Raw genomic sequence first — 14,692 nt, forward strand, 5'->3', positions numbered from 1 at the left:
TCCAGATCGTCAGTTTGTATCATTAACCACTTGGCCACTGTTACCTCCCATAGATGAAATAAAGCGTTCTGTTCCAAATTCCTTGCAGATTCTCGAGTCTAACATAAAGATTTCCAAGTTCAACAAAACATAAAAATAACATGGAAGATAAGAATTGTAGTTCAAAAAATTCACATAATTCAGTTTATTTATTGTCTTTTATTATTCGCATTTACAAACACAATTGAAAACACAGCAATCATCATTTTTTTCAATGATTAAGTCTCAAATTATGAATAAATTATCTTTATTTGTAAACCTGAAAGCTGATAATTAAGTTCAGGTCACGAGTTATAAAAAGTTATTATAAAAATGTTTACTTTTTATGTTGTACAATAAACAGTTTTGTTTTTTAACTTTATTTCATTCTAAACAAGTCATATTGCCACTGAGACGTGTTTGAAATTTTTGTATATTGGCAGAGTTTTTCAATTTTTCAATCTTCTTGGGACCTCTAAAGTGAAGGGGTGGAAATTTATTGCTAGGCAGGTTGATAATATTCCCTGAAACTTAAAAACTGAAAGAAAAAAAAAATTGAATCTTGGTACATTTGAAATGCTTTGAACTTGGGTGGGTAAAAAATTTTTTAAACTTATTAAAATCAGATAGATTTTTGTTAGGTAAAAATATGAGCCTATTAAAATCAGCCAAACTTTTGGTTGATGAAAAAAATTTAGCCTATTAAAATAATAATAATTTCAGCCAAATTTTGTGTGAATGAAAAAAATTCAGCCTATTAAAATAAGCCAGATTTTTGTTGAATGAAAAAAATTCAGCCTATTAAAATAAGCCAGATTTTTGTTGAATGAAAAAAATTCAGCCTATTAAAATAAGCCAGATTTTTGTTGAATGAAAAAAATTTAGCCTATTAAAATAAGCCAGATTTTGGATGGGTGAAAAAAAAAATCAGCCTATTAAAATCAGCCAGATTTTTCTGATAATTTCAAGGTTATAACTTTTTCTGTTATTTATAATTCTGGTCAAACGACTATTTGTAAAAAAGGTGGTTTTCATTCAGACATTGTATCAAATTATATCAGATCCCTGGGAGAAAGAAAGGTTTTATTTTTATTACCTATAGAAATTTATTCTAGCGTGAGAGCATTTGTTTATCTAAAATGATTATTTATAGAGCTCTTTCTCAAGTGTTGTTACTTGCTGAGTGAAACTTGTAGAAATAAAAAAAAAAAAAAAAATTAAAAAAAAAAAAACGAATCTGATTACAATTATTTCTTACTGATAACTTTTCTATTCTGAGTGAAAATCTTACAAGGTTATTATGTACTGTTCTAATGTTTCTGCCAACATCAAATACAATCATTTTATGGATATAATGATTTTTATTTTCTAGTTTTTTGTATTTTGTGAGAATTAATTGAAAATGAAAACGTTCTTGGTTTCACGCTTCAGAATTTTGAGATGAGCCTTGATAATTTGTATTATTTAGATTAATCAGATTACTATCCTCATCTTGGTTGTTATTTTTTTTCTCTTCACAATGTTTTGGATGATGTAATCTCAAAGTGAAACCTCTGTATAGAAAAGTGTGCCTGAAGAAGCTTCAAAGGTTACATCGGCGGAAACGTTATGAAAATAAAAAAAATAAAATGTAAATAATAGTCTGAATAATCTAAAAATACTACTTCTTGATTTTGGATAAAATATGTTTGTACTTTTTTTTTGCTATTGTCACCACTAGGAGCCATTCAAGGATAAGGGTTAATGAGATGAAGAACTTTTCAGTTGAGTGACAAAGAATATTATGAGAGGATTGAAAACGATGGAAAAAATTCGATTGCTTATGAAGATGGTTTATGATAAGTATTTGTTGACGACTATGTTGTAGCTTGTAGGGAAGCAGTCCCATAGTAATTGTTCCACAAATGGGAAGTTTTTGGAAAAGAAACTGTTCATGAAAATTCTGCCTGATGCTGGACACAGAGCAAAAAAAAAAAATTGTTTTCAGTTGTGGTAGAAGGATGATAGGTTGAAAGTCGCATCGGCTGAAACGTTGTGGGATTTACAACCAAAATGAGAATGATAGTTTGAATAATCAAAATAATGCACGTTTTTGCTTTCACATAACATGTATGTGTGAAATTAATTGTTGTGAAATACTTTTTATATCCATATCAAATTTTAAATAGTGTTTATAAATAATTAAACTTTAGAAAAAGTTTAATCTTAAGTATTAAAATTAGATGATAAACTTAATTAATAGGTATTAAATCAGAGACAGTTAATGAAAATTAAATGAGGAACACAGTTAATAGACAAATGAGGAACATAATTAATGGACATTAAATGAGACAGTTAATAAATATTAAATAAAGAACTTAATTAATGGACATTAAATAAGGAACTTAATGGACATTAAATGAGGAACTTATTGGACATTTAATGAGAGACAGTTAATTGACATTAAATGAGGAACTTAATTGATATTAAATAAAGAACTTAACAGATATTAAATAAACATAATGGGCATTCACTAAATCTATTAAAGCAAAATTGACATCCATTTTCTAATCTAATTTTTTGCCCCCTTTTCAATTAAAAGAAAATTGAATGTCATCTTTCAAATATGAGCTTTTATTTTACAATAGTTTTAAAAAGAGAAGGAATCATTTTTTTTTTCCTGCCTCATTTTTTAATCCGCTTTTTGCAACTAGAGATTGAGTGGGGGATAAAAATCATCTCTTAATTGATATAACTTGATAGAAGGGGATTTGTTCTTTTTATTGAATTATAAAATAAAAAGAATTCTTTATTGATTAGACATCAAATTTATAGAAAACATTTTATAAAAAGTTTTTTTTTTATGTTTGCAAAAATTTACAAAAACTACTTTAAAGTTCACAGAGTAAATTCAGTCTACTATCTAAGTTTTTGTTAATCTCTACATTTTAACTGTTATGAATAGTGCAATAGTGAATATAAGCATGTTTTGTTTTTAGAGTTAGAAGTGGGAATGTTGGTATGAAAGTAACAGTGTTATGTTGTATGTATCTCAGATTGACTAAACAGAATTTTCGAGTGTTGTTTGGTATTTGCAGTTTTTGCAGGGAGGTCTCAACGTTCTCTTACATACAGTCCCTGGCATGTTGTTGGAAACTAGAATAGTAAGAAGACGTTGTCAGGAGTTATAGATGCAGGTCATATCAGAAGAATATCTCAGGAAATGGGAGCATCAAAGAATCTAAGAAAGGAGTGAAGGTGAATTGAAGTAGTTTATAGAAAAATTGTCCTGAAAAGAGAAATTAGTTGCATTTAATAGTTGTGAAATATTGTCCTGAAAAGAGCAGTTGATTGCTGCTGCTTTCTTATTCAACGATTAGACAAAGATGAGTCAGACACTAGAGGAGTCTTGTGATACTCGACCGAGATGGCAAAAATAGGCTGAATTGCAAGATGACATACAACATGCTGATTACTAACTATTAATATTCTACTAACTATTAATATTAACAACATTAGTGTTAATTCGAGATTTATAAAAATATAGTTTAATTCACACAAAGTATTAGTTAATCACATTACGATTTATATAAACAAGTCTTTGAGATATTGTGTGCCAATTTAATGGAGCAAAAATCAATAAAAATCTTATTTGTGTATAGTTTGTGAAAAGAGAAAAAGATTTGCCATTTCCTTGTTATGAAGAGGGAAAAAGAATCAGCAGTAGCTTATTTATTTGTAGGCGTGGTTAACGGCAATGCTTCAAAATAAGCAGCAGTAAGTAATGGTAGGCGTGATCAGAGCTGCTATTGCGACTTAATGGCTAGCATGGGGTACAACAAGCTTTGTATTTCGATTGTAATGTTAACTGTTCTGCTGCTGTGCTTTGTATATGATTTTCATCATCATTGGTTTAATGTTTGTTTTATATGTTGGCATGTCTTGACGGCTTTTAGAAATTGACTTCGAAAGTAACCTATCTCTGACCAGGTTTTTATTTGCCCCTCTTTTCCTCAGATCGATTTTTATCATTTCTGCTCATGTTTTCCTTGTGAACTAAACTTGCTACCTGAAATGTTCTGCACCCACTAACCCAAGAATTCTCGTCCCGTCTTTCAACATTGCTATATCATCTACTTTTCTGCATACCTCTTCCTATACAATCCAAACTTAGTCTTCCTCTGAGATTATCAGAACTAAGCCTGTCTTTAAGACTCACATTACACATCCATTTTATCCAATGACAAACTGAATTGTCTTAGTAGATTTTTACATAAGTTTGTATCTGTTATTCCACAGATAATAATTGTCTCTTATTATTAACTAGCAGGACCTGTTAACCAGCATTGCCTGGTGGTAGCATGCACCCTCCAGCCTACATAAAAAATTTAAAATACAGCTGTTGTTGTTTTTGTCGTTTGCCAACCCTCAACCTCTTCATGTTAAAAATGGATTTCGGAATAGACACCCCATTTTGTGCTTGGGGGGTGGGGTTGTCACAAAATTTGCTGGAAGGTTTAGGGTATTTTTCAGGGTATGGTTCAAGGTAAAGTTCAGGGCAAGGTATTTTAGTTGGCAAGATTGGAGTTATAGTGGCAAAAAACTATTTAACCCTGTGTCCCTTAAAAGGAACTCAATTGCTGTACTCACTTGAACATTACCAAATATAAATGTAAACGCTATTTAAGAAATAATTTATTTAATTAAGCTGTAAAAGTAAAAATTATAAACAGGTTTATTTAAATAACAAACAATGGTGGATCTGATTCTTTAACTTTAAATGGGTTAAATTTAATCACGTTATTATTGAAAATGTAATCATGCAAAAAGCTGAAATAATAATGTTATTATTCTGAAAGCCATTTTTTACATGGGGAGGATGTTTAGTAACTAATCTGTGCTTCAGCCTTACAATGCAAGAAAAAAAAAATTGTAAAACATGAATTTAACCTGAAAAAAACTATTTAGAAATTTGGTGATGGTATCACGCTCTGTCATTATATGCATTTTTCAAAGTCTATTTATTTTTTTTATTGCTAAGTTTAAACAGTGAGTATAAATTTTGTTCTTTCTGTCGAATACATTTTTTAAAAGTATAGCTGTGATTCCTACATCGGGTTCTGTGGTTTGGAGGTAAAATTGAAAAGACGAATTCAAATTTGAATTTGTTTTTCCAATTTTTTCATGCAGTGGCTATGTTATCTCCTTTAAAGATGCAGTAAAACTTTTTGTGAGATAATTTTCAGTGCGGGGGTTCGAACAAATGCATTTCAGATAAAAACACTGTTACGTACATGTTGAAATTAGTATAAATTTTTAAAAGATATAAAAAACATGATCCAATCTATTTTTCAGAGAAAATCTTAGAGACTAGAGGTCAAACATTTTCTATTGTTTTAATGGTAGATTTCAAAGAAAGCAAGGAAGATGAGTCAGGTTATTATACAGAATTAGTTGCACAACACTTCTACAATAAAACTCGATAATTCAATAAATTCTATTTTTACTTTCTACTAGATAATTATTTCATACTTTTTGGAATGTATACTAATTTCAACATTACACGTAAGTAGACAATAATGTTTTTACCTGAAATTCATTTAAAAAAACCTGGTTTACTGTAGAAGCACCTAATTTTCTTTTATTTTTTGGGGCTCAGTTAGTCTTCATTTTCTATTTTTTTTTTTTTTTTTGTGTAATCGTTAAAGATGAACTTAAATAACAGGGCTGCAGTAAGTACCTATTTACAATGCCTCTCCACGAGACAGTTAGACACCAGGGTTGTTTTTTAACATGGAGAAAAGGTACAAAAATAAAAATTGTCTCGGTCGTGAAGGATTTCTCCTCCACTGAAAGAGAACAAGAACTGGAAGTGCCGCATCTGAAGAACAGATACTACACTTTGAGATATTAAAAAAAAAACAGATACTACACTTTGATCTTGGCCAAGTAGCCAAAAACCTTTATTAACTGAAGAGCGGTTAGTAAGGGGCGTCAATCCAGCTGTGTTGTTAACAGCTAACAATATTGTCTGTTGGCTGGTTGGTATTATGTTATTCCTTTTTTATAAGCATGTATAATTTGCAAAAGTCATTTTCATTTTATTCTGGTTGAGTAGTAAAATGGGTAATCGATTTACAATAAACTTATAATGCAAACTGACCAATATAAATAACGCAAGTAATGTTTCAGAATTGATAATATGAAGGAAAAAATCAATAACAAAAATGTTTCATAATCAAAGATTTCATTGCCTGATTTGAGTGATCGATTTACGATAAACACTTTTTTTTTAGTATTTTCTTGTGATAAATAAAGATTTGATGTTTAAGCGATTATACCCCCCTCCCCCCCCAAAAGTTCAACATTTTGGAAATTTCCCATTTTTTTATCTCCTTATTTCTTTTTTTTTTTAATTTATTAACAAGTGTACACTCTCCATCAAAAATGACAAAAATATATGTTCGATGTAATATTCATATAAAATAAAAAATGTTTAAAAATAATAAGAAAAAATCATATCGAACAAAAAATATACCTGGTGAAACAATTTTTTTGACATCATTTTTAGATGAAGGGTGTATATTTGCAGTATTTACTTCACCAATGCCAATAAATTAGTAGAGTTTAGTAGAGCAATAAGCCTGATGATTTTCTCCGGGGAATGCAGCAGAAACATTTTTGTGTAGTTTATTTATCATAAGTATATTTTTATTTATTTTTTTCTTCTTTCTTCTTCTTTTTGCTGTTTCTTAATATTTTGGCGTCATTTGTTTCTCTTCCCTGCAACCTCTTTCCCACCGAGAAGACGTTACGAGTCTGTCTTTGTTCTGTCGTTATTTTCATGGCAAACGCTGGTCTGAGCTTCAATCTATGCCCCCCCCCCCTTGCCAAACTTTCACAAAAAACACTTGACTATTAACAATTTCCCCCACTCTCTATCTGTGCCTAAATCTAAATGCAGATTCCATGAACAAAGCTTTTTTCCCCGTCTGTGGAACACTGTTCCACTGGCTTGCTTCCCGGCCGATTACAATATGGTAGCCTCCAAGTCCAATGTAAACAAGTTCATGTTGAGCCGTCCCCTTAAATAATCTAAATTCTACCAAATCTACACCATTAATGATTACTACACTACCACCTTACATTTATTAACCCTTATCCTCGAGTGGCCTTCGGGCCTTGATAAGTGAGGATTCCCTTGTAATATATATATATATATATATTGCTCTTTATTACAAAGTGAGGGATTTACTAGCCTAAAAAGGATTGTGCACATATTTCCGTTTAAAAAAAAAGACAAAATGTACAAAAATTCATATTTGTTGAACAGCTATTTATAAATAGTGGATTTAATGACTATTTATCCTGAGTTTTATTCCCACCAGTCGAGGATACGTCCATAACAATCAGTCCAAAAGATGGTGGACTGTTGTGGTTTCTTCTGCTCCTGCTCTGTCGAGTTGAGAAATGGTTCTATTTAGTTTCAAGAGGTTCAACCTCTTAAGCTTTACCTTCCCTTTGAGAAGAGGTTAATTTATAGCTGATCGGCTGAGGTGCTTCTACTAGGAATGCCGACGGGACTGCTCAGGCATTTTTGTAGGCCAAACCGTGCTAATCATTGTGTACTGGTTTTTCAAAACTACACCTGACTTTGTGTCTGGCCTTTTGAAGAGAATGTAGATAAATATATAATTACTCTATATAAAATATCGTTGGACAATTAGAATGCATAAATGCTTTAAAATAATCTATTTTATTTATGTTCCTCTACGTCTAAATTACAGGCTTTATAAATTGTTATATTCACGACTAGTACGGCTACCCGACGTCCTCTGTGATCATAATTTCCATAAAATACATAGATTGCAGAAAGAAAACACACACACACACACACACACACACACACACACACACACACACACACACACACACACACACAATCTGTGTAATATTGAAATTCAAAATGTTTAAGTTCATTTTAGGATAAAATAAAAATAAAAATACTTACGTCTGGGTGAGGTTTGACCTCATAACCTCTGCCTCTAGATAGAATATGCTAACCGATTAAGCTACCAAATCAATTCTTTCTCTTTTACAGTCGAATGTTGATTAAAACCAGAACGAGTGGCATTTCCTTTCCCTTTTCGTTTTACTTTCTGTTTTTGTCCTCCGTCAGCGAAATACAATGAAAGAAAGGAAAGGAAGTATGCAAAAAGAACAAATCAAACCTCCTTTCCCTCTTTTAAAACCAGAACAGGCAGCATTCTATCTGTAGATGCAAAACAATTAAGGTAGTAGGTTTAGTTCACAGAGGAAGACCAAGGAAAACATGAGGGATAAAGATATAACCAAATATAAGTTACTTTGGAAGAACCTATTATTATTTTCACATTTTGTGTGCGGCCGTTGATTTTATTCTGATAGATGGATCATAACAAATGAACATAGGCTATCAGCATCTTCTTTTCTCAGTCTTCCAGCACTTTCCGCAAGATTCTGGCAGTTCCCATCAAGGCAGTCTTTTGAAGTACTCCAACATAGCAATGGATCCGTCAAATTGTCAAATCCTGTTGTTAGACTCCCCAGGGATCCTATCACAACAGGTACAACTTCTACCTCCTTCAACCTCCACAATCTTTTTATCTCCCTTTTCAAGTCTTTGTATTTTTCGACTTTCTCTTTTTCTTTTTCCTCCAGATTCATATCAGCTGGCATTGCTATATCAATGATTATTGTCTTGTGTTCATTTTTTTCTATCAAAACTAAATCTGGTCTCCTTGCTTCAATCACATTATCACATTGTATATCCATATCCCACAATAATTTCACATTATCACTCCCCATCTGGAACATGCTCATATCATTTTCACTGTATTCCAACCCTCTTTTCTTGCCTATATCCTAATGGAACTTTCTCACAATATTGTCATGCCGTCTCTTGTGTTCCTTTTCAACTAACTACTGACGGGGTGTTGTACATTATTGTTGTTGTTGTTGTTGTTGTAGAAGAAGGAGAAAAATAAAGAAAAAAAACTATTGATCACACTGATTCTACTTTATACATAAGAATTAAGATTAGATTGCTCAAAAATATTTTTTTTAATTTGCAAATAATTAAGCATTGTACAGGATTTGAACCTGTATTTCTGAAAGAGTGACCAGATGTCACTTCAACCACTTAGTTTACAAGTATTGTTAGAATTGTCTGATTTATTTCCTGCTTCCTTTGTTCCAGTTCGTTTTACTCATTGGTCTGATGGTCTCCATCCATTCACTGTTCAGATACCTTATTAAAATACATCTTCCTATTCTAATAGCTTCTTTGCAAGAATTACATTATGGAACTTTCTTCCAACTAATGATTTTCCTCCTACCTAAAACCTTAATCTTTTAAAGACTACGGTCAATAGGCATTTCCTGTCGTTGTGTTAATCCTCTTTTATTCTTTTTAGCTCTTTATATCAAATAGTTTCATGCCTAGAGTGACTTTCATAAGAAAGGTTTTTTTTAAAAAAAAAAAAAAAAGCCTAACGATCAGAAATTAATTTGTACAATTAACTCATTACTTCAACTTTGCAATTAATCTGTTTGTTTTCATCATAAACTATAATCTCAAATTTATATGAAACGACAATACACAGTAAACATGTTATGTAGTGAACATTGGAATTTATTAACGACGATACATTATCTATCATCCTGCTTTTTTGGCGACATGTTTACATGGGTAATAGACGTAAATAATTGGTTAATTTAGCCTAATTAGCTAACGAACACGACTGCCTCGTTAGTCATGCCATATTTAATAAGAATCTACTTTGACCTTTTCTTTTTTGTATCTTTATCTTTTTAGATATTATTGCAAAATTTTTTTCCCCAAATTGAAAGTCAGTTTAGAAAAAATTCAACACTTTTTAAAACTGTGTTTCAGTGATGATGTACCTATTTACTATGCCTCCCCACTGGACAGAGTTAGACACCAGGGTCGTTTTTTAATGTGGAGAAAAGGTACAAAAATAAAAAATTGTCTCAGTCGTGAAGGACTGATCCTCCACCGAAAGAGAACAAGAAATGGAAATGCAGCATCTGAGAACAGTTTCGAATTTTGCAAAATTGAAGGGAGTTTACATTCATCATCATTTCCATCCATTTTAAATGATGACGCGTTGAGAACTTTAAAAAATTGACTTCCAAACTAATCTATCTCTGGCCATCTCTTTACTAAGCCTTCTTTCTCACAAGTCCATCCTTATCATTTCATAATCCTCTTTACCTCTCTGTTTGCTACTTCAAACTCTCTCTCTCTCTCTCTCTCTCTCTCTCTCTCTCTCTCTCTCTGAATAAATCAATGAAACATTGAAAAAAAATCGTTCATTAGGTAATATTGAATATTGAAAGAGGAAGCAACAGCAGTCAATGCAAACAAACTAATAACTGAATTTTGAATGAAGCAGCCACCGCCACCACTCTGCCATCTTTGTTTTCATCTTCTCCCCCTACTTCCTCTTCTTCATCATACTGCAAATGAAGATGGCCAGACATACGTTTGCTTTTATTATATAGAAAAAAAAAAAAAAGCAAATTATTCTCAACTTTTACAAAATGTATGTTTTATTGATGAACAGGATGAGTACTCGTTCCATGAATTTTTCTCCGAATGAATTTCGAGGACTGATAAAAAGTATGTGTCCAGTCGGTGTGGAATATATATTTAGGAATATGAACCAGTGAAAGCCATCATTCACTTGTGCATGTTGCATATCTAGGCTGGTGCACCAATCACTTATTCATCCCTCTAAAACAAGGTTGAAGAAAGAGCCTCTAGTTTAATAGGTTCCACACTGTCTACCAAGCTCCAGTCCCTGCCTCATTCCCGCAATGTTATATTCCTATGATTGTTATTGTGTACTTCAATGGAATGTGCTCTGACAAACTTGCTACATTCGTGTCCCTTCAACATAAATACAATGACAAAATAAGAGAAACAAGAGTTACGAGGCTGCGGAAAGTAAACCCATGATTAACTTTAAAGACCTGGCCAGAGATTGGAAGACGTCCAGCATATGCCATTCTGTAAAGCAGACATTAAACCGAATATGATGATGATATTTCCACTGATTTCAAGACTTTATCAAATTTTACATCTGATGCTTTGTATCATCTTCTGTGAAAGCCATCAATACATCAACATCATATCGAAATGGCTTCAACAAATTATTTAAGAACTCTGCATAAATATCTTTAATCGTTTTTAGAAAAATATGTGTTCATTTCGTATTTATAGAATGTAATGGATTTAAAAATGTTTTGGAGTTGGGTTTTTTTTTTTTTCGGAAAAGATACTATAACATTGTTGTGCTAATATTGCATGAGAAGTCTTTCTATTCCCACCAGATACCCATAATCTTTTCACTTGAAAGCAAACAGCCGTCTCTCTTGCTGATACATAAGTAGTTGGGTCATTGGATAGTGGCATCTCTCAGCAGTGGTGACAATAGATGTCAGAAAGATGTTCTTTTCTTCTTTGTTCTCTTTGTGTCTGAAATGATGGAAACAATTAAAAGAACAACTAATACCTTTGGAATTTAGTTTCCTTTTTACACAAATACATTAAATGAACCCCAACATCCCTTTCCATCCAACCTTCATAAAATGGTCGAAACATTTAATGAACAGAACTGATCTCACTGTCACATACTTCCTCCCATGATGCAATTTCCTGTACACGTAACTCTAATCTCTAAATTGACTTCTAATGGAAAATTTCTTTTACTTATTTCATTTTTCTTCTTTGCGTGTCCTTGAAGCCTGTGGTTATGCAAGAGTTTCACACATTTCTATACAATCGTTTGCATTATTATATTCTGTAAGATCTTTCAAGCTGCACTGGTGGGCAGTAGAAGGCAGACAAGGTAGTGTTGCGTTGTACAATCCACATTTGCATATGGTTGGGTTTTGTAGCCTCATTTAATCATATCAACTTTTAATTGCTTTATTCTCATTCTAAGGTGATTGAATGTTTTCCACTGGACCCAGAGTACTTCTGACCAAAAGAGGTGATTCCTATGGTAGTAGGAGGAAGGCATTCTCTACCTGTTTGGTCCACTGCTTTAATCTGATCTTTTCCTGAGATGTTGTTAGAAGTTCGAAATGACTGAGGAAGTTTTCTTTGACATCATCATTCGTTAGTTCATTCATCACTGGTAGCCTTGTGGTCTCTACTTGACTGGCAACTTTTTATTTAAACTAAGTGTTATTTGGAATTTCAGTTTATAGCCTTATTTTTACACACAGACATTCAACATCACTATTATACCTTTGTTTATTATTATTTTACTTTAGTTAGTCTGAAGAGATCAAGTGTTTCCCTCTTGTAGTTAACATTTGTTTTAATTTCGATTTAAATTTATATTCAAGTGCTCTTTAAAGGATAAACATTGCCCCTTTTATGACTGCTATCTATATTTTGCTACAGTTTGATCTTCCAGGAATTGTGCCTAAGTATTTCTTAAGATTTAAAAACAAGATCTACGCTAACAATTGTCAAATTATTGCTGTACTTAAGAATAACATTTGAATGGAGATTAAGAGAATTTCCCACGACATGTTAGACAAGGTCATTACAAGTTTCCATGTATGAGTACACACACTGATTCAGCATCAGGGAGCTTAGATCGAGAAACTATTATGCTTATATATGAAAAAAACAACAAAAATTACGCCACAACAAACTTGCATGTCTGTAAGACAGGTCTATTAAAAAGAAATGTAAAGTTTTCTTATTGATTACACCTTTCTTAATTCCAACCCTGCATTAGGAAGATTGAAATACTTTAGGTGTATTACTTGTAAGTGTAAACTCATCCTGTTATATTTTTATAAATAAGGCCTTGGGTTCTTTTGTTATCTCTTGTTCACGTGTAAGACCAAGTATGAAATTTATAGTTATATAAACGTTTTGTTATTTAATATTTTCCTTGATTTTTCATTTACAAAACTTTATTCTTGTTAAGTTAGCTCTTGTAGCTGGTTATCCTAATATTCCTTAATATTTCATTTAATTCCATTTTAATATGAATACACGTTTGTTTAATATGCTTCATTTTATTGTTTTGCTATAATATAACTTTTAGAAACAATATGTTCATTATCGGTGTGATTTTTGTTATTGCTATCGAAAATGGCCCTAGCAAAGCCAGCGACCACGCCATACTCTCATCTTTTCACCTACTTAAAATTATCACTAGTGATGATACTGATTTTGCTTACAAAATTGATTACTTTTATTTAAACTATTGGTGAGGGGGCATAGGATGAAAAAAGGCAAAACAAGCAAGCAAAAAATAAACAACTAAAATCCTCCGAACATTTTTTTATAGGACGGAACACAAACTGTTTTCCTGTAAGTTGACTCAAAAGCTCGAAGATCAATCTCCAGGTGGTAGTACAGTTCTTTGGATGACGTCAAAATATCAGGAGTCGGATAACAATTAATATAATATTTTTCTAAGATGCAAAAACATTAAAAGGGGCATGTTAAAAAACAAAATCTATAGAGTGTGAATGTGAGAGAAGTAAAGTTGAAATATTTGATATTCGTGTTGGGAATACATTATTTTCTTTGCATTGTTTGTGTCTTATTAGTTTATCAACAAAAAACGACACAGGTGTCAGAAAGAAAAAAAGAAACAGTTGGCTAGCATACAAAAGTTAGGTTCGTTTATAATTTGCAGGCGGCTAGACATGAAGGCAATGTAGAAAAAAAAACGTAAATACATCAGGAATGTGAATTTTACACTTTTTAGCGAACTTTCGCTTTTTTATTTTTAAATCCAGAAACGGAAAATTTGTGCTTAACTCGCTAGAATCTCTAATAGATGTGAGTACTCTGATTTTATTTTGGTTGAAAAACACATTTTTAAAAAATTTTGTTGCCATTTCACTTGATAGTATTTCTCTTTCTCTCCTCCTCTTTCTCTCTTGCTTTATCATTCTAATTTTGCTGTGAAGACTAATGCTTCAAACAATTCATAAAGGAAATAGGGGAAGTTTTATTCCCTCAAAGAATGACTTCCTGTCCCCTTCTTCCCTATATGGGCACTTGGTGTCTTTCTCCTTATTTTAATTTTTTTGTTTATCAACATTAATATTTTGCTAATTCAAATTTTAAAAATTATTTTAAATGTATTCTTACTATCTAAGTAAATCAGACTACTGTCTTCATCTTAATTGTTATTCTCACAATGTTTCAGCTCATGTATCTTATCAAACTTGGTAGTTTTTCTGGCAAACTTGGAAAGCTGCACAGAAGTTTGAACAAAACCCTTTAATTAGTCTGCAAAGACCAGTAGCATGATAGATAAAGTAATAAGTAAAAATTCAGTTTCAAGTGACACTCTTCTGGAGGTTGAAGGTTTAATCCTCAGCGTATGCAATACTCAAAATACAATTGCGAATTACTTAGGACTTCTACCATTGACAGATCGAGAACATGCTATCACATGAATTAAAGGGTTCTATCTGATTCTGCGCAGATTCTCAAGTTTGACAAGAGACATTTGGAGAAGGTTGGACATTGCATCAGCTGAAACGTTGTGAAAATAACATTCAAGATGAGAATAGTAGTCTGAATAATCCAAATGATACAAATTATCAGTCCTCATCTCAAAAATTCAGAAACATTTTACTACTT

General features: G+C 32.0%; 1 protein-coding gene across 3 annotated transcripts in view; it reads left to right on the forward strand.

The window, feature by feature from the left end:
• LOC145255747 (uncharacterized) overlaps positions 1 to 14,692 on the forward strand; it is a 212,731-nt gene that overhangs the window by 58,508 nt on the left and 139,531 nt on the right. The window contains exon 1 of one of the 3 annotated variants that reach the window (XM_080114391.1): positions 13,449 to 13,879. The exons of the other annotated variants lie outside the window; for them this stretch is intronic. The gene's annotated coding sequence lies outside the window, so the exon portion shown is untranslated. Of the gene's footprint in view, positions 1 to 13,448; positions 13,880 to 14,692 lie in introns of those variants that run through there. 3 annotated transcript variants of the gene reach the window in all.

Source organism: Euprymna scolopes, chromosome 31, assembly GCF_053919585.1.
Source record: "Euprymna scolopes isolate OS-2025 chromosome 31, ASM5391958v1, whole genome shotgun sequence".
Lineage (NCBI taxonomy): Eukaryota > Metazoa > Mollusca > Cephalopoda > Sepiida > Sepiolidae > Euprymna > Euprymna scolopes.